This window comes from Choloepus didactylus, chromosome 11 (assembly GCF_015220235.1).
Source record: "Choloepus didactylus isolate mChoDid1 chromosome 11, mChoDid1.pri, whole genome shotgun sequence".
In the NCBI taxonomy this organism is placed as follows: domain Eukaryota; kingdom Metazoa; phylum Chordata; class Mammalia; order Pilosa; family Megalonychidae; genus Choloepus; species Choloepus didactylus.
The window spans coordinates 86,637,039-86,662,335 of record NC_051317.1 but is presented as its reverse complement, the minus strand read 5'-3'; the positions used below and the strand labels follow the sequence as shown (position 1 = coordinate 86,662,335).

The window sequence follows — 25,297 nt, the reverse complement described above, 5'->3', positions numbered from 1 at the left end:
TTTCACAAAGCATTTTTGACAGTTGTTATGCATTTACTCATTCATTTATTTATTTTTTCAACACAAGGGCCACATTATGACCTTTGGGGGCCCCTTCCTCCATAAAAAATTAATATAATAGATTTTCATGTGTCCTAAAATTTTTATTTTTTTATGATGTGAGGAAAAATTAAAACATTTTCTTCTACCCTAAATGTTTATTTATTTCTTCTGATTTTAAGAGAAAACATTTTCATGGGCCCCTAAAATTCTCATGGGTCCTGGATGCTGAGCCTACCATGCTGACCGGATAAGTGGGCCCTGCTCACCACCCTGCGCCAGATGCTGAGCTTAGTGGCTGGAGATGCAAAGGTGCAGCTCAACAGTCTCAGGGGAAAGAGGCCTGCAAATGAGCCGTTATGATGCCCTGTGATGGGGGCCATGACAGAGCTCTGCCAATGGGTTCTTCAAGAGCATGGAGGGGCCAGCTCCTACCTACAGAGAGTGGGAGGATGGCTTCAGGGAGGAATCAGCACTTGAATGAATCTTTAAGCCAACACTTTTGTGTTTGGAGCTCAGTTTAGAATTTTAGAATTTCTGGCAGGCCACATGAGGAATTGAAAAGTGAACATTGGGCCAAAGGAGTAAGTTTCAGAGAGCTGAAGAAACTTGCTGTTAATCTCAGTATATGAAAATACACTCGGTTTTATATTCTGATCACTATGCGCGATTTATTTTTGCTACAACTGTGGGTACATACCATTATCTGGATGTCAGCAGGCATTATCAAGATGAGTAGGTTCTGTGGTGCTGGATAGAGGGGGTTACAACTGGCTGAGTGAGGGGAGAGGGAATCAGGCTGGTTCCAAAAGAAGATTACATGTTCATCAGGACATGAAAACCCTTTCCCACCTGACTATATGGAAGATCATGGTGTGCCAGTTTGTATATATTGTGTCCCCCAAATGCCATTATCTTTGATATAATCTTGTGTGGGCAGACGTTATCAGTGTTAATTAGATTGTAATTCTTTGAGTGTTTCTGTGGAGATGAGCCCCATCCAGCTGTGGGTGATGACTCTGATTGGATAATTTCCATGGAGGTGTTGCTCCGCCCATTCGGGGTGGGTCTAAGTTGAGTCACTGGAGCCATATAAATCAGCTGACGGGCGGGGGGAACTCAGTGCATCTGTGAGTGACACTCTGAAGAGGAGCTACAGCCAAGAGGGACACTTTGAAGAAAGCACAGGAGCTGCAGATGAGAGACATTTTGAAGATGGCCGTTGAAAGCAGACTCTTGCTCCGGAGAAGCTAAGAGAGGACAGATACCCCAAGTGCAACTAGGAGTGACATTTTTGAGGAGCTGCAGCCTAGAGTGGCATGTCCTGGGAGAAAGCCGTTTTGAAACCAGAACTTTGGACAGACGCCAGCCCCATGCCTTCCCAGCTAACAGAAGTTTTCCGGACACCATTGGCCATCCTCCAGTGAAGGTACCCGATTGCTGATGTGTTACCTTGGACACTTTATGGCCTTAAGACTGTAACTGTGTAACCAAATAAACCCCCTTTGATAAAAGCCAATCCATCTCTGGTGTTTTGCGTTCTGGCAGCATTAGCAAACTAGAACACATGGTCAGGGAAGAAAACAGTTCTCAGTGCTGAATAACAATCAAATGAACAAGGGGATGATAATATTTAGCCTCATTTATGGAAGGAAATGTATTTTAGATATTGATCAAAATTTGGCAACACAGTTAGTTGCAAGGTGTTCCAGATATACTAGCCTGCCAAGTTATAATGATTGAAATCTACTATTCTCAGAATAATAATAGCAAACACTTAGTATCTCCCAAGGACCATTCATTCTAAGGACTTTATATTTGTTAACTCATTTTATTGTAACAATCCTTATAACAATTTTACCATGTATTATTATTATCCCTATTTTACAGGAGAGGAAAACAAGATGCAAAGACTTTAGACAAGCTGCCTTAGTAAGTGGCAGAGCTGGGATTAGAACCCAGGCACTCTGGCTCCAAGATCTGTGCTCTCAGTCACTACATTTTACTACCTGTAGAGGTGCCTCTTATACACCTTCAACTGTCTTGCATGTGGCTGCTGCTACCTCTGCCCAGCCCACAGGAGCAACATGATAGCACCTCTCAGACTTCTCAGCTGGCACTGCAAAATAGAACGGGAACCCACTCTTTGTCCACACATGAACAATCCAGAAGGGTTTGAGAACTTTGAGCAATGGTGAGAGGGAACAAATGAACCAATCCCCAAGACAGATTTCATACGATTTTTCAATAATTCTGTGGTATCAAGCAACCCATCACTAGTAGCAGTGGTAGAGCTGCCAGACAAAATACAGGATGCCCAGTTAACAACAAACTTCAGATAAACAACAAATAATTTTTCAGTACAAGTATGTCCCAAATATTGCATGGTACATACTTATACAATATTCATTTTTTATCTGAAATTCAAATTTAACTGGTTGTCCTATATTTTTATTGGTTAAATATGGCAACCCTTAGCAGTAGCCAATTTGGCAATGCATCCTGGTATGGGCTCTCCTTCCTTCTTTGCTTCCTGTCTCTCATTGAATTCCCTGGGATCATAAGCCGTAATAAAGAACTGACACATAAGTGAGGCTTTGCCTCATCCTCTGCTTTCTGGGAACCTAGACTAAGACCCAACTGGGCAACGGTTTGCCAGGCGAACAACTGTGCTGCTCTGAATCTATTATGTACCCCATAAAAGCCATGTTATTTTAATCCAATCTTGTGAGGGTAGACCTATTGTGGGTGGGATCTTTTGATTTGGTTGTTTCCTTGGAGATGTGACCCACCCAGTTGTGGGTGAGACATTTTGGTTAGATTATTTTCATGTAGTTATGTCCCTACCTATTCAAGGTGGGTCTTGATTAGTTTACTGACATCCTTTATAAGAGGATAAAAGGCAGAGAAAATTTGAAGAGACCTCAGAGCCTACATGGACCCAGATGTTTGGGGATGCTAAGCTAAGAGATGAAGCCCAGAGTTTGCCTAGGAGAAGCTAAGTGAGAACCCATAGAAGCTTAGGAGAAAACTACTGGAATCAGAAGCTGAAAGCAGCACAACACAGGGGCAAAGGACCAGCAGATGCCAGTCACATGCCTCCCAGATGACAGAGGTATTCCCAACACCTTCTGCCTTTTCCTCAGAGAAAGTAACTACCTCTTGATGCCTTAATTTGGACATTCTCATGGCCTTAGAACTGTAAATTTGAAAACTAATAAACCCCCATTGTAAAAGCCAATCCATTCCTGGTATTTTGCATTCCAGCAGCTTAGCAAACCAGCACAACAACATAGCCATAATGTTCACAATCATCCTGTGATGCAGGCATTATTTTCATCATCATGATACCCAAATTATAAGTAAGGACCCAGAAACTTAAGGAAATTCATCAATTTGCCGGAACTCATACTCATATTCTCTAGTTCTCCCACTCTTTTACTATGGAAGAATTTTCCACATTATTCTTGAGAGACATTTAAGCATTGTTGGAATGTGCATTAATTGTTCTAGGTTATCATGGGCTCATTTAGTAAGATGTTATCCCTGTCTGTTGAAGGAAATTCTCAGCCTTGGTCAGTGTTCCGGTTTGCTAGAGCTGCTGTAATGCAAAATACCAGAAATGGATTGGCTTTTATAAAGGGGATTTATTAGGTTACAAATTTACAGTCTGAAGGTCATGAAAATGTCCAAATTAAGGCATCAACAAGAGGATACCTTCACTGAAGAATGGCCGATGGCGTCCAGAAAACCTCTGTTAGCTGGGAAGGCATATGGCTGGCATCTGCTGATCCTTTGCTCCAGGGTTCTGGTTTCACAATGGCTTTCTCCAAAATGTCTCTGGGCTTGTCTCTCTCAGCTTCTCTGGAGCAAACTCTGGGCTAGCATCTCAAAGCATCAGCAAGCGTCTGGGTCTGTGTTGGCTCTTTTTAAAGGACTCCAGTACACTAATCAAGACCCATGCTGAATGGGTGGGGCCAAATCTTCATGGAAACATTCAATCAAGAGGTAACAGCATAATCAAAAAGATTAATCAATCTGCCCCCCAAGATTGCATTAAAGAATATGGCTTTTGGGGGACAAAATATGTCCAAACTGACACAGATAGTAAAAGAGATCTAGTAACGTATGCACCAAGAGAATCGGTCTCAGAGCAACTGTAACATCAAGATGCCCAATTTCTCCTGTTTCATGCTAGTTGGAACAAAGTTAAAAAAAACAAAGTTTTCAGCCTGCACTTTTCAAAATAGAACTAACAGTATATTATTATTTCTGTGTATAACTAAATAAAATGTGTTCCCTCTAAAAGTGATGATTGATTACAAAATCATAAACTGAGAAAGCGTTGAAATTACACTTGCCCTTGACCTGCATCAGAAACTTGGTTCCCTTTCAGTTGCATTTCTCTGTAGATTAGACTTGCAAAAAGCTAAAATAATATAAACTACCAGTTGGGACAATTAGAGAAGAATAGCAAGCATGAGAGAAAACCTGTGCCAAAGCTTTGTACCCAATGGATTTTACAAAGGAATGAAAACTCCTTGCAAGCTTTCAAAAACAAAGCCAAACTTTGGTTGCAAGTAAGCCTGAAATGAGAAAGAAAATCCCATTTCCTTCTGAAAAATTAATAATAATACTAATGGGGAATGCTGTTATTAATCTACACAGTGGTCCTTTCCATTTAAACTCTATGAAATGGAATCTCTTTTTTTGTTCCCTTTTTTCTGCTGGAATTGTCATTGTGAAGGAAGGAGGTTATAAGGAATGAACCATCTCATAAAGGCCAGAAAATCTTTCTCAGTGACACTGCTGGATTTGCTCCTTGAAGCAACCACCTCTAATGCTTTCTAACGAGGCTTTTTCTTACAGCGGCCAGGGAAGCGGATGGATTGGATGGCCAGCTCTGGTTCCCCATGGCTGCCTGCCCAGTCTCCTGGGCATTCGAAGGCCCCACCTTCCACCTGGCCCATGCCCTCTGACCCTGGCCCTGTGGCCAACATAGGTGAGGGGGAGGTGGGGGCGTAGGTATCAGGCTGCCTGGGCCCAGACTACAAATGAAAGAGCCAGTTGTTTCTGTTCCTCTGGCCTCTCTTGTAAGGTCCTATGAGCTGCAGAACTGGTATTTCCCCAAATCCTGGCTGTTCACATGGCTGTGTAGACAAGTTGTACTTACAGTTGTACATGTGTTTGTGTGTTGCACAGGACTTGGCTGGATGCCTGGCTTCCGGTCCCAGCTCTGCCACCAACGACTCGCTCTGGAACTTCGGCAAGTCCCCAGGCCTCGCAGAATCCTTGATTTTCTTGTCTGTGAAATGAAACAGTTGGGTCCCTGGAGGTGCTTGGGCAGGGGTGGGGATGGGGGTGCAGAGGAGGGCCTGCCAAGTTGGCAGGTTTAAACCATTCCCTATAAAACTCTTCACTAGCACCTCCCTCCCAGGTCAACAAGGGAAACTCCACTTGTATCTGTTTTGTACTTTGTATTTTCACATAAGAAAATACCTTACTAAGTGTTTCCAAATTTATTATTCTCCAATTCCATGGCTCCAAAACGAAAGCTCAGATTTAGCATTTTTAAAGGATTGCATGCTATTTCGGAGGGTGAGAAAATTATGCGATATGTGATGATATGTTTCTGATACTAAAGATTTTCTTATGCAGCCTCCCTTAGGGAACATATAAAGGTTCCAGTGCCCAAGTCCCCTTCATTGATACATCCGATAAAAGCTCACATGTTAATTATTTAGCCATTGGTGCTAACTGGAACATAGTCATATAATGAAACTGCCTTGAAAACATTTCCATGTGTAACATAAGGCTCTTGCAATTTAAATATTTTTTTCTTCTTTCATACCAGCAGTTATTTTATGGATTTGGGCTTAGACGGTTTAGCAACAAAGGGCACTGGATTGGTGAATTATTCATGTAATCTACATTTCCTGCCCACTGTGGATAATTGACAGGTGTCATGTCACTTTTTACAACCGTCCCACAATTATGGACCATATATCAGTGTTTGACTTCTATGTAATGTTCCTTTTCTAAGCCAGTTTCATATTTTATTTACAGCTTGGTGGCGTTTTTGACTTGGCTGCCTATTCCTCTCACTTTTGATTCCAAGCCTTTTGTGCCACTTAATATAACCAGGAACATTTAAATAATAAGACTCCCTCTCAGTTTGCTAAAGGCAGTCATTCATTCCTGCTGCGTTTTATTCATTCAGCCATTATGTTAGTCAATTTCTTGATTTAAGAAACCTAGGATGAAATGCAGCTATAAGGAAACCATGATATAAATCTGTTTTTATGATTTGTTTTTTTTCACAGGGAAAAAAACTAAAAGCAAATGTCTCCGGGGTCTGACACAAATTGTAAACTGTGGGGAAAAGTTGGCTAGTTAAAGAATATGACTTGTCTAACAGGAGCAATGGAACATTTCAAATCTCCACCAGAAACTGAAGATTTCTAGCTTTCGGAACAAAGCCAAGGTGTGGGTTCTATTCAAGTCTAGTAAGAAAAATCAGGTAGGAAAATAAACCTAAGGTGGTATCCCTGAAGACTAATGTAGCCATACATAAAATCTTTGGAGAGAAATACAATTTTCGAATTCTTCTAGTCCCACCTTTCCACTTTACCTATGTGGACACTGAGGCCTAAGGCATACAGGGGCTTTTCCACCACCCCCACCCCAGTTACTGGAAAAGCTGATCCTACTTCTGCACTTGAGCTATACTGCAGTGCCTCTGATCACCTTCCCAGTGGCCATCCCCCTCTTCTACAGCTATCTGCTGTTAAACTGTTGATAATTGGGGGAATTTCCCCTTTCCTCATTCACAGCCATACAATGCGTGTGGAATTATCTCACCCCCCACTCTAGAGGTGAGCGTGATTGACTAAGTCTATTGGCGAATCCATTTTCCCAAGTGATGGTTCAGGATTTAGGATGTGACCTAAATTGGGCCAGTGAGAGACAGTGATTCTGTGGAGCTGTTGGAAGAGATTTTCTGTCCCACTAAGTTTGGCGGTACTGGTATGAGTTCTGGAGCTGCTACAGATATTTTGCTACCCACAGGGGAAGAGCCTGGAGCTACAGGGAGTGAGTAGGAAGAACCCTATCACGTGACCCCTCCAGATGAAGGCTACCAGCACAAAAATACTGAGCAGAGGGAGTGAACCTTGGCTGAGTAAACATCCTTTATCTTCCAAACCCAGAAAATTTTGAGAATAAAGTGGGGTGGGATGAATGCTAAACCAGGCCGGATGCCAGAACAGACATAAACAGGACTGTCCAGGGCTAACAGGGACCCATGGGTGCCCTGCTCCATGATGGCATCTTTTAGGTGTCTGGATTAAGCCTGGCTTCTGATTTAAGCTAGCCAGATTAAGCTACCATGCTTTCTGGCCATTTTGGTTTATGTGACAATGAATTCACTTCATTTTGAAGTCACTTTGGAAGTATTTTAACTTGCATGTAACTTTTACATGCTGCTTCCTAAAAATTGTGCTTTATAAAATCTTGTCCTATATCATATCTTAAGCTTGCAATTCAAAGTGATTATTATATGCTTTAATTTTAATAATGTTAAAACTCTGTATTTAACACTTCAAATAAAAAAACCTATCACTTGCAGAGCTGTTACAATTTATAGAGAGCTTCTGAGTTAATTACCTTATTTACATCATAACATTGTGAAACAGGTATCATCTAAGATTCAGAGAAGTTAAAAAATTTACCCAGATTCACATGGCTGATGTGACAGCTATGGTAAACCAGCACTGTGTGTGGGGTGGGGTGGGGGGAACATACTTGAAGGATTAGGATTAGGAAGAGATGCATGGATTTACGAGCCAGCTCCAGAACCCAACTCCTTGGAAGGAACATGAATCCAAGACTTCTGACTCCATTTCTTAAGTTCTTATCATCTTTCTCCTTCAGCTTTTTGATACAAGACAGTTGGTTCTGAATTGTGCCACTTGCAGACATGCCCCAGGGCCAGTGGTGCTACAGACCCTCAAAAGAGACTTCCCTAGAGCAGAACAGCAATTACCAGCCCAGCCCAGACCTTGGTGCTCCCTAAACCTGTCATCTTCCCTGATGCCCATCCTCAGCAGGAGCTGCACCCGGGACTTCAGTACTTGCCATGCTCCCCACTCCGATGTGACTCCCTCCCTGACTCCTCCCTCCCCCTGCTCTGCTCCTGCTCATCTCACAGCTTGTGAGGTGATGTGTCGGGTCCTCTGCTCTGTCCTCAGGACCACCATGTGAAATAGATGCTGTGGTGTAGAAAAATTCTCTCCCTTTACTCCAGAGTGAGAAGCCAAGGCCTTGGCGTAATTCCCCTTGGCCTGGGGTCTTTTGGGCTGATTCAGCAGCCACAGTTGTCTTGGCTATTCCCTGGTCACTGCTGTCAGACCCAAGCCCCAGCATGGAGTAGGGCACTTACAAGGTCCCTTCACATTCATAATCCCAATTGAAGACGTTGTCTGAATTGTGTGAAAAGAGCTTGGAGAACAGTTGAGTCACATGAAAACCCTGATGGCAGCTACCTAACTTGCAGTCCTGGAGTTTAGGGGAAATTAACCCATCTTTGTAGGGCCTCACAAGCTCAAACTTACTGGTTATGAGGAAATGCCAGGGTAATCTCAATGATCAAAAACCATGAAGTTACTGAACAGTGCAGTAAAAGTAATTTTGTATCTTTGATATCCAGAATATGTAAAAGTTGAGAATAAGAAGTATTTCTGGTTAGTTTTAACTAAATCTTTATAGACCACAGTGGATTGTGCCTGTGCCATTTCCTCCTGCAACTTGGGGAGGAGGAGAGCCATCGTGACGTCACAGTATTGACAACGGCTAATTCTACTACGGTCAGTGCTCAATTGTCCACTCTCAAAGGGAAAATAAAATAATAATTTAGGTTTCATTTTGGAATGGGTTTTTATACCTATGTTTGAATATGGGCATGTCAGATCATCTGGACATTCCCTTAGAACAACTTAATGAAGCAAGTTTATGAAGAGTTGGGAAGCTGCCCCTTCTCTCCAGGTTGCCCTCCTAGAGTACAGTTCCTGGAAGAATAAAGGATTCTCTTCCAGAATTATTCAAAGATTTGTGGCCTCTCTAGCTTTCTTTTCCTATCAAAGAAGTGATGGTGACTGTGCTTCATATTTCTTTTCCACATGCAGAAAATAGAGTTGAAGGGAATCAACCAAAAAATATATATATTCTGTATCAAGATGAATGTGCTCAAGCAAGATATATGGAGCAGACAGTGAGAGTAAAGGCCTTAGTCACAGTTCCCATTTCAAAGCACATAATTTGGTGAAAGGACTGGCCTGCTAACCAGCAGGAAGAAATCCATTGCAGTTCATAATAAAGAGCTCAGCTGGCATGGTTGGCTAAGGCTGTAAACATTCAGAAAAACTGGAGATCATGCAGGGCTGGAAAAGTCAGAGGAGACAGAAAGGAGGGGAGACTTAAGCTGGGCCTTGAAAGGTGGACAGGGAAAGAAAGATATTCCAGCTAATTAGAATGAGAGCAGAATGGAATACCCTGAGGCATGAAAGTCTGGTGTGTTTCTATGCATGTGTTCCACTAAGCAGCAGAGGCCACCCATTGAAGGGGGTGAGATGTCAACAAAGCAAGTTCCTCAGTAGAGAAGGTGTTGATTTTCATAAAGTTAAGGATAAGCTGACCCTGCCATGAAAGATAATGTGGAAAATCCAGCCACCACTAATTGGGAATCAACCACAGTCGATGTGTTATGTATCAGATCTTGACTTAGAACTGTACTTGGAACATCCAGCATCTACACATATTCGGAGAGAAAAGCTATTCTGGTATTTTCAGCTGATGACCAAACTGGATCATGCATAACTGATTTGATTTATTGTGAAATCAATGTTGTCATTAAGAGGACAACAAAAGAATCTTGACATTGATAAATTCATGAATTCTTTAAAGTCATGGACTCTATGTAGATGTATTCTAGAATAAAGAACACAAAAGTAATGAAAATGAGGAACATTACATGTTTCTAGGGGTATAAATGCTTGAGGTAGCTCTGATAAGTGAAAGACCATGACTAACAAAACAGTAGAACCCCCTTGGGGATCTACATCCTATCAAGCTAATCACTAGTGATCCTTATAGGAGATGGAATGATCAAAAGTTCTGGATCTCTCTAAATCACAGTTGGGCTGTTTGACCATAGGCAAAGTTTAAAGAGGTTCAGCCTCCTCACATAAAGAAACATCCCTCCCATTCCTCCTAGACAACAGGCCTCTATTCTAGGGCACTGAGCCCTAGAGAGGGAAGTAACTTGCCCAAGAATTGTATTGAATGAAGCCAAGCAGTAGTTTCTCTGTAAGAAGTCAAGTCAGAAAGCCAGATATTCTATGCAAAGGAACTGGCAAAAGAGGGGAAACCTCAGTATGTGCAAAGTGGGACCTCATGGCAGATATGAGTTCTATACCGTTTGTAAGAAAATTAAGCAAGCCATTAAAGGAAGCTAAGGAATCTCTTTAGAGAAATATTTAGGAAGATTTAATACAGTATTTATCTGGAGACTAATAGATGGGAATAATTAGCCCTTTCTGTTTGGATTTTACTAAATTTCTACTCACAAATACTTTTCTATGAGACAATAATTTTAAAATATTTTTGGGAAAATGGAAAAGCCCAAAGTGATCAATTAAACACTTGTTATAATTGATTGAAAACAGGAAAAAAAAAAAAAAAGATGATTTGACACGTGTTGGGACTCTTGGCTGCAAACAACCAACACTCTGTCAGGTCGTCTTGGAAAAAGGAGGCCTTTACTAGGAGAATTCATGTGGGCTGGATGCAGATGGGAAACCCTTCAGGAATAGGAGCAGCTCTGGGATCTAGCTGTTCTCTCACCTTTCTCTGGTGAACCAACCTGACTCATCCTCTTCTAATCAGCTGCTTAACTTCCTCGTGGTTTCTGCTCCCTCATAACCAGCTTGCATGGGGATGTTGGCCTATTGGCCCCCTTTATCAAGACCCTTCAGTTTCAGCTCTGCCCTTCTAACTGGTAAATTGTTGCTACACTTTAAGTTCTTGGGAGACTGAATCTGATTAGCCCAGTTCACCTGTTGGTCCAGGTCACCATGGTTGGCCAATGTGCTGGTTGCCCTCAGGTCAGGTCCAGTTCCCTGGAGCAAATGAGGGGTGGGAGGTAGGGGTAGGAGGTAGAGGGATGGGGCATAGCAGGCTCTGAACACTGAGTCTATTAAATGCTGATAACTGGCTCTTCTCCAGAACAAGCAAAAGTGCTCTTAAATTGCAGCTTGAGGGCATGCATTATTTTATTCACTCAAACATTTATTCATACTTCATATATTCATATATATTCATAAATACATTAAATCATATATTCATACCTCCTAACACAAAAGATTTGAGGTGACTTACAAATATATAGACAATAAAAAAGGATCAAACAGTCAGGAAATGTAGGCAAAAGGAAAATAAGAATAGGAAAATGAGTGCTTCATGGTGCATAACACTCAACACTGGAAAATTGCTAAAGATGGGCCTTGAATTTGTCTCTAAATCTGAGGCCTGACAAACTTAACCTCGAGTGAATAGATGCAAGGGAAGAAATCCTGACAGAAAATGTCATTTTTATTAGAACAGGTTACCAACTGAGCCGGTGGAAGCCTTGCCTCCAAAGAGACAGATTCTCTGTTTTCTGCAGTGATTTATGGGCTGCCTTGATGGGGAAGTTGACACTAGATTATGTCTCAAGGGTTCTTCTGGTCCTGATTTCATAATGATTGTTGAGATTTCATTGACTAAGCAAGAAAACAAATCATTAAAAAAGGCAAGATTATGTGTTCCTGAAACCATCCTCCAAAACAACTTCATTCCATTGAAGCCTTAGCCCCCAGCCCCTTCCAAAATTGGAGACATAGCTTGAAAGCTGAGAAGGAAGATCATAAATTTCTCATTTCTTCTTATGGTGCATTGTAAGGCAAGAAGTACATAGGAGGACTGCCCTGGTAATTTTTCTGCTCTCCAGTTTTTTGCCTGTAGCATTTCTGATATTCTCAGATCTTCTGAGACTCTTTATTTATTGTTTTGTTTTGTTTTGTTTTTTTCCTTTTGATGATAGAACAACAAAAAGTCCCAGAAAGCTAGGTGCATTGGTCCCGGTACATGACAATGAAAGAACTCTACCCTAGAATAGCAGACATGCCCCGTTAAACGAGATGCCAGGCACTGTGAGAGTTCTGGAAGGCAAAATTGAACGTTCCCTCACAGACTGGAATTGGGACTCATTCTTTTTAAAAGGACAGCTGTCGTTTAATATTCATTGAGCAGTCACCATGTTCTAAGTGTCATATGAAGCATATATGCAATGTGACATTTAAAAAGAGGAGACTAGTTCTTAGAGCAACCAGTTACTGCTGATACTTGACTTGATGACCATATGGAAAAGGGGTAGAAGGGACTTTCGGTGCTTTAACTTATGCTAACTGAGAAAAATGTGATGTAGATTGCCAAGATGGTGATCCTGAAAAACCATTTACAATATTCAATTAACAACAATTAAGACACTCAGTGGGAAGCTGCTCACTGACTTGCTAAATAGTAAAAAATTGGTACTTGGCATTCCCAGTGGATGAGAGAAAAGATAACAAGTACCCAAAATGTAAAGACTATTGAAATGAAACCAATTATGACCAAATTATATTACACAAATAGAAGCACAAGTTGAATCAGTAATATTTAAGTTTTTGACAAGCAATATTAAAAAGAGATATAATAACATTTTAACTATTAATTGATCATCTAATCTAGTTCAATTCTGGGAAGGGAGTTGTTTTATAAATCTTCACATTTTACATTTCTTGATCAGGGACCACAGTCTATTACAACAACTTCGTAGTTTTAGGAGCTAACAAAGGTTAATTTTATGTTAATGTAGTTAATGGTGAAACATAATTGGTTATATTACCAATAGTCTTAAAAAGATAGTTCATTAATCATTTAGTCCATCTTTACACAATTATATAACCACAAAATATTAATGCTAATTTAATTTAAAATAGTCAAGTTTATTAATATTAAACTATTCTCCACCAACCAATTTTCTGTGGCATTTTAAAAAGATTACTTTTTTAAAAACTTCTTAGTTTTTTCCTTGCCTCCTCTATGTATTTAAACACAACAATCAATTCTAGGTTGACAAAAATCCTCCAGTATCCAGTTAAGGTATAAGTCACAGTTTGCTTGTATATGGTTGAATTGCAGTTAACGTAAAGCACAAAAGACTTGTTAGGTTTCATCTAATCCAACCTCCCCATTAGTATTTAAATAGGTGTATATACATATTTCAAATATATTTAAGTCTCAGATCTAACCCAGGCTGATCTCTGGCAATGAAAAAAAATGATTAGTGCATTCATCGTTATTCTTGCAAGCATCAGTAAAAGTTCTCTTTCAAGTCCTCTGTCTACTCATTTTTATTACCAAACCTCTATCAGCTACATTAAGTCTTTGCTCTCTTGAATTTTATAAGTATGTTTGAACAAAACCCTCATATTTATTAGCAGGGAGCCAAGCTCAATTAACCCTTTCATGTGAAACAGCTCTGAAGAAGGCATAAATCATAGCTAATCATGCAGATGTAAACATATATGTGCATGTATATACATATATACAAACATAAATATATATTTATAAATTTTTCAAGAAACTGATCATACTTTTCTGTGGTCTCCTTTTTTTTTTTTTAATATGTTGCAAATACTTTCATATTCCAGTTAATAGTTATCAAATTTACCAATTAAATGGCCACATCATAGTACAGATATAGTTTACCTCATTCGATTAATCCTCTGTTGTTCAACATTTAGGCTGTTTCCAGTTGCTTGCACACGTATCTTCACAAACTTATCTGATCGTTTCCTTGGTATGAATTTTTACAGGTCATTTGTTTAAGCCTTTAGATATATATTGACAATTTGCCCGCCAGAAAGGTGGTGTCTTTTGTATTGCCATGGGCGTGTGTGAGTGTCAAATCACCCACACTCAGGTCAACTCTGGTTTTTCCTTATCTGGTAGATTAAAAGAGGTATCTGGTTGTCATTTGTGTTCTTTGATTACTAGTAAGGTTGAAAATGCTTTCACATGTTTATTCATCATTCCTGCTTTTGTAGATTCCTAAATCATGTTCCTTGTCCATTTTTACATAGTAAGGATATCAACCTTTTGTGAGTCACCTAGACAGTATTGCAAATATTTTTCTCAGTCTATATTTGTTTTTTAAATTTGTTACAGTATTTTTTTCTGGCTTTTTTTGCAAGTTTGCTTTTTCAAATAAATATTAGAATCACTTTTGACACATTTTAAAACAGTAAATCCCTTTGGAGACCAGTGAAGACTACATTTTTTAAAACAGTTTTTAAGTGGCTGTAATTTTTAGCACAGACTCTGGCATAAAGACATGTTCTTACAGTTCTTTCATTCATGGAGTGACTATGAGAGGCACTAAGCTATCCATTATGGACAATTAGGATGTTCACACCTGAGTCCTGTCTTCAGAGCCATGAAAAAAAAAAAAAACAGTAACTGCACAAGGCTAAATATGAGCAAACATAAGAGAATAGGATAGTAGGTAGCTTTGGAGTTCGGAATCTGAATTTCAAAGGTTGATCAGTGGGACCTGCGGGAAGACGTGTGGTTGTTGGTGAGCCAGTTAGTTTGCTCAATGGCATGACTGGTTTAACCTGGAGATTAGATGAATGTGCCACTGTCCAATTACATCCCATGTCTCCTTTCGAGTATATATCTATTCTGACCCAGTAATGAACTCACATTTGGAGCAGAGCGCTTACTTGAGCCTACTAACCTTGGCCATCATGATATTTTCCTTACTCAAAATCAATGACCTGATCTAACGTTCCTTAACAGAGAGAAAGTCTGCCGACCTCTAAGATTTCCATCAAAATCATAGGTTGCCAAGGTGTAAGCTGACCGCAGCCTTTATAGGCTGGATCTGCCAGCTGGCAAGCCCTAGCCACCACTCTCCCCAGGCAAACAGCCAATAACCCAGTACTCCAAGCAAGATTTCTTCCCACTACAACATGCATTTTTTTTTTTTTTTTGAGGTGTAAGCCACATTCTGTTAATTGGGACCTTTTGCAAAGTCTTTCAGGCACTTTGAAGTACCCCTTCTCCCATCAATTTCTGGCAAAAATTTGTAGCAGTACTGTCACCTGTGTCTTCAGCAAGAAATCTGTAAAAATACTGAAGTTGATTTCTCTTTTTCTTTACCTAACTCATAGCAGAAATTAGGCAGGGAAACTGTCAGTCATTTCTAAGGATGCCAATTTTCACTGCTTGACAATCTTAAATATAAAATTCCAGCTATTTGATGGCCTGCCTGTGTACAGCCCATCCCCCAGATACAATGATAAGTGTTGAACAGCAGGGTTTAAGGCCCTTTGCTAAGGCATGATAATTTAGGGAAATAGTTAGCTCATCAAAATTGGCTGGGTGCCCTGTTTTCATATTATCCAGACAGAAGTCACTGAACCACAACTCTGCTGCTTGGAAACAGGCCCTGTAAGGGAGGGGGTGAGGGAAGCATGAATAGTTAGCCAGTTACCCACATTCAATCATGCAGTGTCCTTTACAGTCAAAGGTGTACTGATACATGTTAAATAATGCCTGAAGCAAAGTCTGGAAGAGCACTCAGATTTGCAGGCTGACCTCTGCTTTTCCCCAGCCACGTGACCTGGAACAAGGCCCCAAGCCTCTTTGAACCAAAAGTTCTTCACATGTGAGAGAGGTCACATAGATGACTTCTGGGTGAGGACTTGACTGAGGAGCCACATTAGCCATTGCTATGTTCAGATACATCCCACTTTCTGAAAGTCATTCTTCAAAACTCTAAACTTACAATTCATTCAATACTTTCTCTAAGGCAGCATACCTGGTTCAGCAGAGTGTACACTCTGCCTCATCTTAAGAAGTTCACATCCTCACTTCGGGTGAATAAAGTAAGGGCATGAGTACCTGCAAGATAAAGTAACAGAGGCCCAGAGTGAGATTTGGAAAAATGTGACCCTTTCCAGCTCATTTGTTCTAAGACTGACTTCATGATATCTATTTGGAGAGAGCAAGCTAGGTGTCATGGAAGAATTGGCATTTGTTGAGAACCTTGAATGAACGGCAAGATTTCCCCTGGCAAAGATGAAAGGGGAGGAAATTCTAGGCAGAGACAACAGAATAAACAAAGATGTAAGACAAGAAAGTTGACACCACATTTTACTCAAGATGCCCCATAGGCTTGGGGCATGGTCTTCTATAGTGATGGTAAAAGACAAGGCTCACTGAAAACATAATGTCAGAAGCCCTGAGTGCTTGGAGTCTGTGTATCATTCAGAAAGAAGTGAGAAGCCACTAGAGGGAACTGCAAAAGAATGGTCTTTACCAAACGATTGACAAGAGACTTTCTGTTTTTTTAATTAGCCATTCAATTATCCATTTTGCTATCAGTTATCCATTTTGGAAGATTACAAAAATAACCCAATTCTCCATCCTTCCCTGTGTCTACATCTTTTGCAAGGTGACTTTGGGGCTGTTCCCATCAAGAGGTGACATGTATTTTCCCACCTCTTGAATCTGGGCTGGCCTTGTGACTTGCTTTGACCAAGAGAGAGTGGTAAAAATGATATTGTGGCAGTTCTTACCCTAGGCCTCAAGAAGTCTTGTGGACTTCTGTTCTTTCTTGGAACCCTGACAAGACTCCATGTGAATAAGCTCAGAAGAATCTGCTGGAGGATGAGGCCATGTAGATGAGCCATCTCAGCTGAAGGCATCTTAAAGCAGTCATCCTCCAGCTGAGCTCACTGCTGACCACAGATATCTAAGTGAGCCCAACCTGAACAGAAGGGCTGATTGGTTGGGCCTAGTCCAAACTGCCAACCCACAGAATTATAAGTTTAAATAAATGGTTGTGGTTTTAAGTAACTAACTTATGAGACACTTTGTTATGCAGCAAAAACTAACTGATATACCTTTGTAACTCATGTCAGTCGAAAAGGTTCTTTAAATAGTGAGATCCCTATGCTGACCTAAGACATGCCAAATAATAACAATAATAAATGACAAAAATCAAAGCTCTGAAATGTTAAGTACTTTACCCAGTATCCCTTATCTAATAAGTGGCCTAGCTGGGTTTAGGACCAAGTCTGTCTGAAAAGAGCCCATACTTCTTCCATAACACCATCCTACATTTCTGTATGTACAGTCAGTTGGGTGTTGAATTCAGGAACACGTGGAAAACAATCGACGTTTTGTTTAAATCATTCAACTAACAATTACTTCTCTGTGACATTTGCCTAGTTTATATTCGGTTCTGTGAGGTCAGTGTGAAGCCACCATTTGGAACTGCAAAGAGATTATTTTCCCTGAAGGCTGTGTTTTAGGCTGTTCGAAACTGGCTTGCTATATTTTTGTTCAGGAATTTTTGTTAACATGCTGAGAATACCTTTAGGAAAAGAAGGCAATTGGCTTTATCACTGTTTCATCACAATGAAGGTACAACATCAGAGGAAAAGGTTACTTCTATCTTTTTTAATTTCCAAAAGACCTGCCCAGATTCCAAACTAAATCCCAAATATTCCAACAAAGAATTGAAATATTTTTCCCACCCCTTACAGACTCCTGGATGCACAATATTTCTTGACTCAATTCTGTACTGATTATTTGGATGGTTTTCATTTCAGTCCACACCTCTCTGTGTTAGAAGATAAATAGTACATTCTATCTCCTTTTGGGGAAAGTAGCGAGAATATATCATGACAGCTTTGTGGAAGGGAATGTAAAGACTTTTCCAAAATTAACTTCAGACAACATTATAGAATTCCTGGACCAAAATACTTGGAGACACCAAATCTCATTTGTTTGTAATCCAGGTTAAGGTATTAATTTATGTATTCCCCAAATATTTCCTGAACACCCACTTTGTACAACACACCATGCTAGGTGCAATAGGACATCCAAAGATGACTCCAGAAATTCAAATATAGGTTTAAACTAGGCATTTTAAATAATAAAAGTAACACACATGTATTTTGTAGAAAAATTGGAAAACATAGAAAAGGACAAAGAATTAAATTAAAAATCACCTACCTTCTTTAAATGAATAGACACTGAAGGTACCATCTCATCCAGTACACTACATCAAAGATATAAATTTGGATGAATACAGAAGCAATCACTGATTAGCTCAAAGCAACATTTAAACTGATCTTTCCAGTGAAAAGGCATTAGAAAAAGCAATCTACAGAACACCTGTTTAGATGCACTAGAATCGACAATTAGGTTCTTCAGGGAATGAGAAGTTTTCAGCAGTCTTCACTCCAATAAGAGGCAATAGAGCTTAACATTTTTATTACTGTAATCATGAGTATTTGAAGGGGCCAGGGAAAATATTCACACCCACCTCTTAATCTTGAAGATGAGGCAATTCCCTTAAGCCACTCAATTACCATGGGCTGGGACTGGGGGTAGGGATATTTTGCAGAATTTTCTGCTGATACTTCTTCTTTAAGGAATCTAGGCTCTAGACTTTGGAGTATGAGAAAAAAAAAATGCAGTCTCCACGACCTGACCCAAGAAGGACCAGATGGTGAATGTCATTCGTGCAGAGGTTGAAGAGGCAAGTGTGGTGCACCCACGTGGCCTCTAGTCTAGGGTGGCCGGGGCCACCACCACTGGATCAGTCTGAAGCCATTAGGGCAAAGCAACACACAATTCCAGGGAGTGTCGTTCACAGAGATGTGGATGGGAATGTCAATCAGGAAAGTATGGCTTTACTCCTTGCTGTCTCTAGATGTCTTCCTAATTATTATAATAATAGCAACTAGCATTTATTATTGAGTGCTTACTATGTGCCAGGTGCTATGCATTTTTTTTTAATTTTTAAATGTCTATTAGTAAAAATGATCAAAAAGTAAGGTGGTTATTTCCTTAATTAGTCAGAGGAGTTAACAAAATCCATTGTGACCTATAAACAATATCACAAATAACATTCATAAAGCTAAGGTCAAATACAAATGAATTATAGATTAGTCTCAAATTCTGAAACATTTTAAACATATATCAAGGAATTGGGTTATTGGAAAATCACCTCAATATTTGGAATCTCTAGAGTCAACATCTTAGTTCCCATCACAATTTTTGTGTTAGTCTAGCTAGAACATTGGCTGAGTTCACCATTCACAGCTTCAAACTGAAAAGGTGGGAGCTAGGTCGATTCCAGGCTTTGTGGTTCCTTCCTTTTCAGCTTTCTTCCCTCAAGCCTCTTCAGGTCACTGCTGCCAAAGTTAATCTCCCTCCTTCATTTCTATCCCAAGACCATAACCTTCTTAAGGTCCATCCTTGGCTTAACTTCCTACACTCTGGCTCTCCTTCATTCACCACTAGTTCTGGCTTGGTTTGTTTGCAAAGAATGCATCATTCCTCTATTTTGAGTATGTTTATAAATGTAATCAATACAAAACAAACTACTTGACAGGACAAATCTCACTGCAACTGATACCATAAAAAAAAAATACAATAAAGGTTATTCAATCCCAAATACAGAGTTCATTTATTTTATGTAATGTTGAGTGCTGCACACACACAAAACAATTTTCATAGGACAGGTCAAAATGGATTTCAACTAGCCTAACAGAGGTGTTTAAGTGTCAGAAGGACCTGGGTTCCACTTTTGCTCAGACCTTACTATAAATCCTTTATCATTGTATTTAACATCTCTAAACATCAATTTCCTCATTGGTGAAATGTGGATAAAACAGTTTTGTTAAGAAAAATTATCCAAAACTTTGAATAAGATAAAATGGGTTGTGACATCACCTTTCAAAAGATTAAGATTGCATGTAACTAAGAGTTATTTAATTATCTAGGGAGTGTGTTTGTTTGCATTTCTATTTTCTATTTAATTAGAATTCAGATGTTCTGAAGTTACATGTTAATTCATAGATTTCTGCCTAGTAGAAAAGATAACCTCAAAGGTTTCAGTTTTACTACCCTGTAGGACATTACTGTTTTGAATCTATTCTAGAAAACTTATTCACCACTTTATTCCCCCAAATTTCTATAAATAAATAGTTCTTCAAAATGCTGTTGGAATCAGCTTTACCTTCTTATGGTTCCTATCACTAATGGGCCGAATAAATTTTTTTAATTGTGAACTTTAACATATATACATAACTTTCAAAGTGTATGATTTGACAAGTAGTTAGCGAATTTCAAAGAATGTCATGGTTCACAGCTTCACAACTTCAGCTTTTTCCATTATTGTAAAATATACATACAGAAAGGTGTTAACTTTCAATGTACAGCTCAACAAGCAGTTATATAGGTAATTTTAAAAAATTACAGTTCCACAGTTTCAGTTCTTTCCTTATTATGCAATGTAGGGTAAATACAGAAAGGTGAAGACTTTCAAAGCACAATTCAACAAGTAGCTATAGAGCAAATTTTAAAAGCTGTTATAGGTTACAGTTCCACCATGTCATTTATCTCCTTCCAGCTATTTGAACACCCCACCATCTAAAAATATATATATATATTTATATAAAGTTTCAGTATTCATAGACGTTTGTTAAATCTTATCTCTTTGTTGCTACCCCTTCCTCTCACTTAATCTTTCTCCAACTTCAGGGGTGTCTAGGCAGTGAGCACCCTAACTTGTTCATATTGAAAAGGGGTGTCAACACTATGGGGAAGGGGGCTGCATCTGATTGTTGTTCTTAAAGAGGCTGTTGCCTCTGGGTTTTAGGACTTGTCTGGCATAGGAACACTCCGGTGGATTTAAGTTTCTGAGAGATAAAATTTAGTGACAGAATCTTTTATACAATCTCAGGTAGGGACCTAGGTATTTGGGGACTACTTTTGGTAAGGGCATGGCATACTGTGGCCATTTGGGATGTCTAGCTGGAGTTTGCATAAGAGAAACCTCCAGGATAGCCTCTCAGCTCTGTTTGGGATCTCTCAGCCACTGTGACCTCAGCTTGCTACCTTTCTTTTTTTTACCCCTTTTGGTCAAGTAGGCATTTTGAATCCCTCACTGCCAGAGCCACGCTCATTCCTGGGAGTCACGTCCCATGTCGCCAGGGAGATTCATTCCCCTGGGAGTCATGTCCCTCATGAGGGTGGGGGGAGGTGGTTAATGAATTTATTTGCTGAGTTGGGCTTAGAGAGAAAAAGGTCACATCTGAACAACAAAAGAGGTTCTCTGGAGGTGCCTCTTAGGCATAATTATAGGAGGGCTCAGCCTCCCATTTACAACCCTAAGTTTCAAAAGAGCAAGCCTCAAGTCGTGGGCTTGATTTATTAAGTAGTGGGTTCCTAATTTCCCTAATATATTTTCTTTTTTTATTATTATTATTCATTTTATTGAGATATATTCACATACCACGCAGTCATACAAAACAAATTGTACATTTGATTGTTCACAGTACCATTACGTAGTTGTACATTCATTACCAAAATCAATCCCTGACACCCTCATTACCATACACACAAAAATAACCAGAATAATAATTAAAGTGAAAAGGAGCAACTAAAGTAAAAAAGAACACTGAGCGCCCTTGTCTGTTTGTTTGTTTCCTTCCCCCACCTTTCCACTCATCCATCCACAAACTAGACAAACGGGAGTGTGATCCCTATGCCCCCCCCCCAATCCCACTGTCCCCCCTCATAAGCCACATTTTTATACAATTGTCTTCAAGATTCATGGGTTCTGGGTTGTAGTTTGATAGTTTCAGGTATCCACCACCAGCTACCCCAATTCATTAGAACCTAAAAAGGGTTGTCTATATTGTGCATAAGAGTGCCCACCAGAGTGTCCTCTCAGCTCCTTTTGGAATCTCTCTGCCACTGAAGCTTATTTCATTTCCTTTCACATCCCCCTTTTGGTCAAAAAGATGTTCTCCATCCCACGATGCGGGGTCTACATTCCTCCCTGGGAGTCATATTCCACGTTGCCAGGGAGATTCACTCCCCTGGGTGTCTGATCCCACGTAGGGGAGAGGCAGTGATTTCACCTTTCAAGTTGGCTTAGCTAGAGAGAGAGGGCCACATCTGAGCAACAAAGAGGCATTCGGGAGGAGGCTCTTAGGCACAATTATAGGGAGCCCTAGCCTCTCCTTTGCAGCAACAGATTTCCCAAGGGCAAATTCCGTGGTAGAGGGCTCAATCCATCAAACCACCAGTCCCCTATGTCTGTGGGCATGTTAGCAACCCTCGAGGTAGGGCAGGCCAATACCCCTGCATTCTCCACAGGCTCCTCAAGGGGGCTCTGCATATTTTTTAGCTTTTTTTTTTTTAACTTTTTTTTTCTAAATCAACTGTATGAAAAATAAAAATAAATAAAAATAAATAAAAATAAAAACATAGAATAAAAGAACATTTCAAAGAGACCATAACAAGGGAGTAAGAAAAAGACAACTAACCTAAGATAACTACTTTACTTCCAACGTTTTCTTACTTTACCCCAAGAAAGTAACCTAATATAGCAACATTTCTGTGAACTTGTTCCTACTATACCCATCAGAAATTAACATACCATAGTCATTCCTGGGCATTACCAGAACATTAAATTTACCCATGATAGCTTATCTGTTCTTCTTGGATTATTGTTCCCCCTTCCTTAATTGCTCTCTATCGCTAGTTCCCCTACATTCTACATTATAAACCATTCATTTTACATTTTTCAAAGTTCACATTAGTGGAAGCATATAATATTTGTTTTTTTGTGCCTGGTTTATTTCGCTCAGCATTATGTCTTCAAGGTTCATCCATGTTGTCATATGTTTCACAACATCGTTCCTTCTTACTGCCGTGTAGTATTCCATCGTGTGTATATACCACATTTTATTTATCCACTCATCTGTTGAAGGACATTTGGATTGTTTCCATCTCTTGGCAATTGTGAATAATGCTGCTATGAACATTGGTGTGCAGATATCTGTTCATGTCACTGCTCTCTGATCTTCCGGGTATATACTGAGAAGTGCAATCGCTGGATTGAAGGGTATCTCTATATCTAGTTTTCTAAGGAACTGCCAGACTGACTTCCAGAGTGGCTGAACCATTATACAGTCCCACCAACAATGAATAAGAGTTCCAATTTCTCCACATCCCCTCCAGCATTTATAGTTTCCTGTTTGTTTAATGGCAGCCATTCTAATTGGTGTGAGATGGTATCTCATTGTGGTCTTAATTTGCATCTCTCTAATAGCTAGTGAAGCTGAACATTTTTTCATGTGTTTCTTGACCATTTGTATTTCCTCTTCAGAGAACTGTCATTTCATATCTTTTGCCCATTTTATAATTGGGCTGTCTCTACTATTGTCATTGAGTTGTAGGATTTCTTTATATATGCAAGATATCAGTCTTTTGTCAGCTACATGGTTTCCAAAATTTTTTTCTCATTGAGTTGGCTGCCTCTTTACCTTTTTGAGAAATTCCTTTGAGGTCCAGAAACTTCTAAGCTTGAGGAGTTCCCATTTATCTATTTTTCCTTTTGTTGCTTGTGCTTTGGGTGTAAAGTCTAGGAAGTGGCCACCTAATACAAGGTCTTGAAGATGTTTTCCTACATTATCTTCTAGGAGTTTTATGGTGCTTTCTTTTATATTGAGATCTTTGGTCCATTTTGAGTTAATTTTTGTGTAGGGGGTGAGGTAGGGGTCCTCTTTCATTCTTTTGGATATGGATATCCAACTCTCCCAGCCCCATTTGTTGAAAAGACCTTTATGACCCAGTTCAGTGACTTTGGGGGCCTTATCAAAGATCAGTCGGCCATAGATCTGGGGGTCTATCTCCGAATTCTCAATTCAGTTCCATTGATCTATATGTCTATCTTTGTGCCAGTACCATGCTGTTTTGACAACTGTGGCTTTATAATTAGCTTCAAAGTCAGGGAGTGTAAGTCCTCCCACTTGGTTTTTCTTTTTTAGCAAGGGTTAAAGGTAAAATATCTTCATCCTGTTCTTCACCCTCTTCTTCTATATTTGGGTTCTGAGCACTGCTGTTGTTTGTTTCTTTATGTTTTTGTTCCTGTTCAGAAGTTTCATCAATTTTTTTCTGTTCCAGTGTCCTGATTTCATCTTCATTCAATTCTTTTATTCGTTTTCTGTGTCTACTATGTGGATTGTTCAAATGACTGGTAAGATCAAATATTGTTGGTATAACATTATCTCGAAGAACTGTCCTATAAGGACTAGTTCTACAGATCATAAAGGTCTCAAAGTGTTTGGCACATAACCGATAATGTTTATTTAGCTGATCAGGTGTTTTATCTTCTAAGTCTGCTCTCCTACAATTCTCCACCCACTTCTGGCATCTGGCCGGGCCCCGCGGAAACCTGAAGAAGGCCAGGTCGGACTGCATTCTCTTCCGCGTGCAGTTGGGGGCAGCGCAGAAGTTGGGCATCATTGCCCACCGACCAGCCAGCCCAGTCCTCCCCTCCCCGCCTCCTCAGAGCAGCCTGCCAGCCCGTTGGGCCGGGGAGGGGAGCCAGGCAGGCCAGCCGGCTCGGCAAGGCCGATGCGCTGAGGGGAGGGGCCTCACTAATATATTTTCTATCCCAAAACAAATGGTCAGTTTCTTACATTATCTTCACTTGATTGTTCAATCATCATCGCTCTCAACTTTAAATAATTATTGTAGAAAAATACATCCCAGAACTCTTATCAGCTGCTAATTATTCATTCCTAGTTTTAGTGTAGTGTTGGTAAGACATTCCTATTAAATACAGTCTTTAATACATAATGTGTAGTTTTTCCATACCACTCTGTTATTAACCCTCTGCACCAGTGTCATAACCTTATAAATATATCATGCTAACACTTACTTAGGTTTGTGGTGGTATTCTGTGAGTTACATGCTTTTAAACAACCATTTACAAACATGTTCACCTTCAATGTGTCACTGATACGTATAATCCTATTAACGAACCACAGTCATACTTGACCATTGCATACCATTAAGTTCACCCTCATTACCATATCTGTACCTATTAGATTATCATTCCCCTTTCGCTAGCTTCTGTCTATCTCTAGGTTCCCCATATTCTACATTATAAAACACTTATTTTACATTTTTCACAGAGTTCACATTAGTGGTAATACACAATATCTCTCCTTTTTGTCTGGCTTATTTCACTCAACATTATGTCTTCAAAGTTCATCCATGTTGTCATATGTTTCAC

At 39.8% G+C, this 25,297-nt stretch overlaps 1 long non-coding RNA gene across 1 annotated transcript in view; it reads right to left on the bottom strand.

The window, feature by feature from the left end:
- Window positions 1–1,924: 1,924 nt before the first annotated feature.
- The window catches only part of LOC119505936, a 66,740-nt gene continuing 43,367 nt past the window's right edge, over window positions 1,925–25,297 (bottom strand). The window contains exons 3-6 of the long non-coding RNA XR_005210909.1: window positions 18,208–18,253; window positions 16,004–16,086; window positions 5,213–5,344; window positions 1,925–2,158 (exon numbers count right to left, since the gene is read on the bottom strand). This is a non-coding gene — a long non-coding RNA (uncharacterized LOC119505936). The remainder of the gene's footprint in view (window positions 2,159–5,212; window positions 5,345–16,003; window positions 16,087–18,207; window positions 18,254–25,297) is intronic.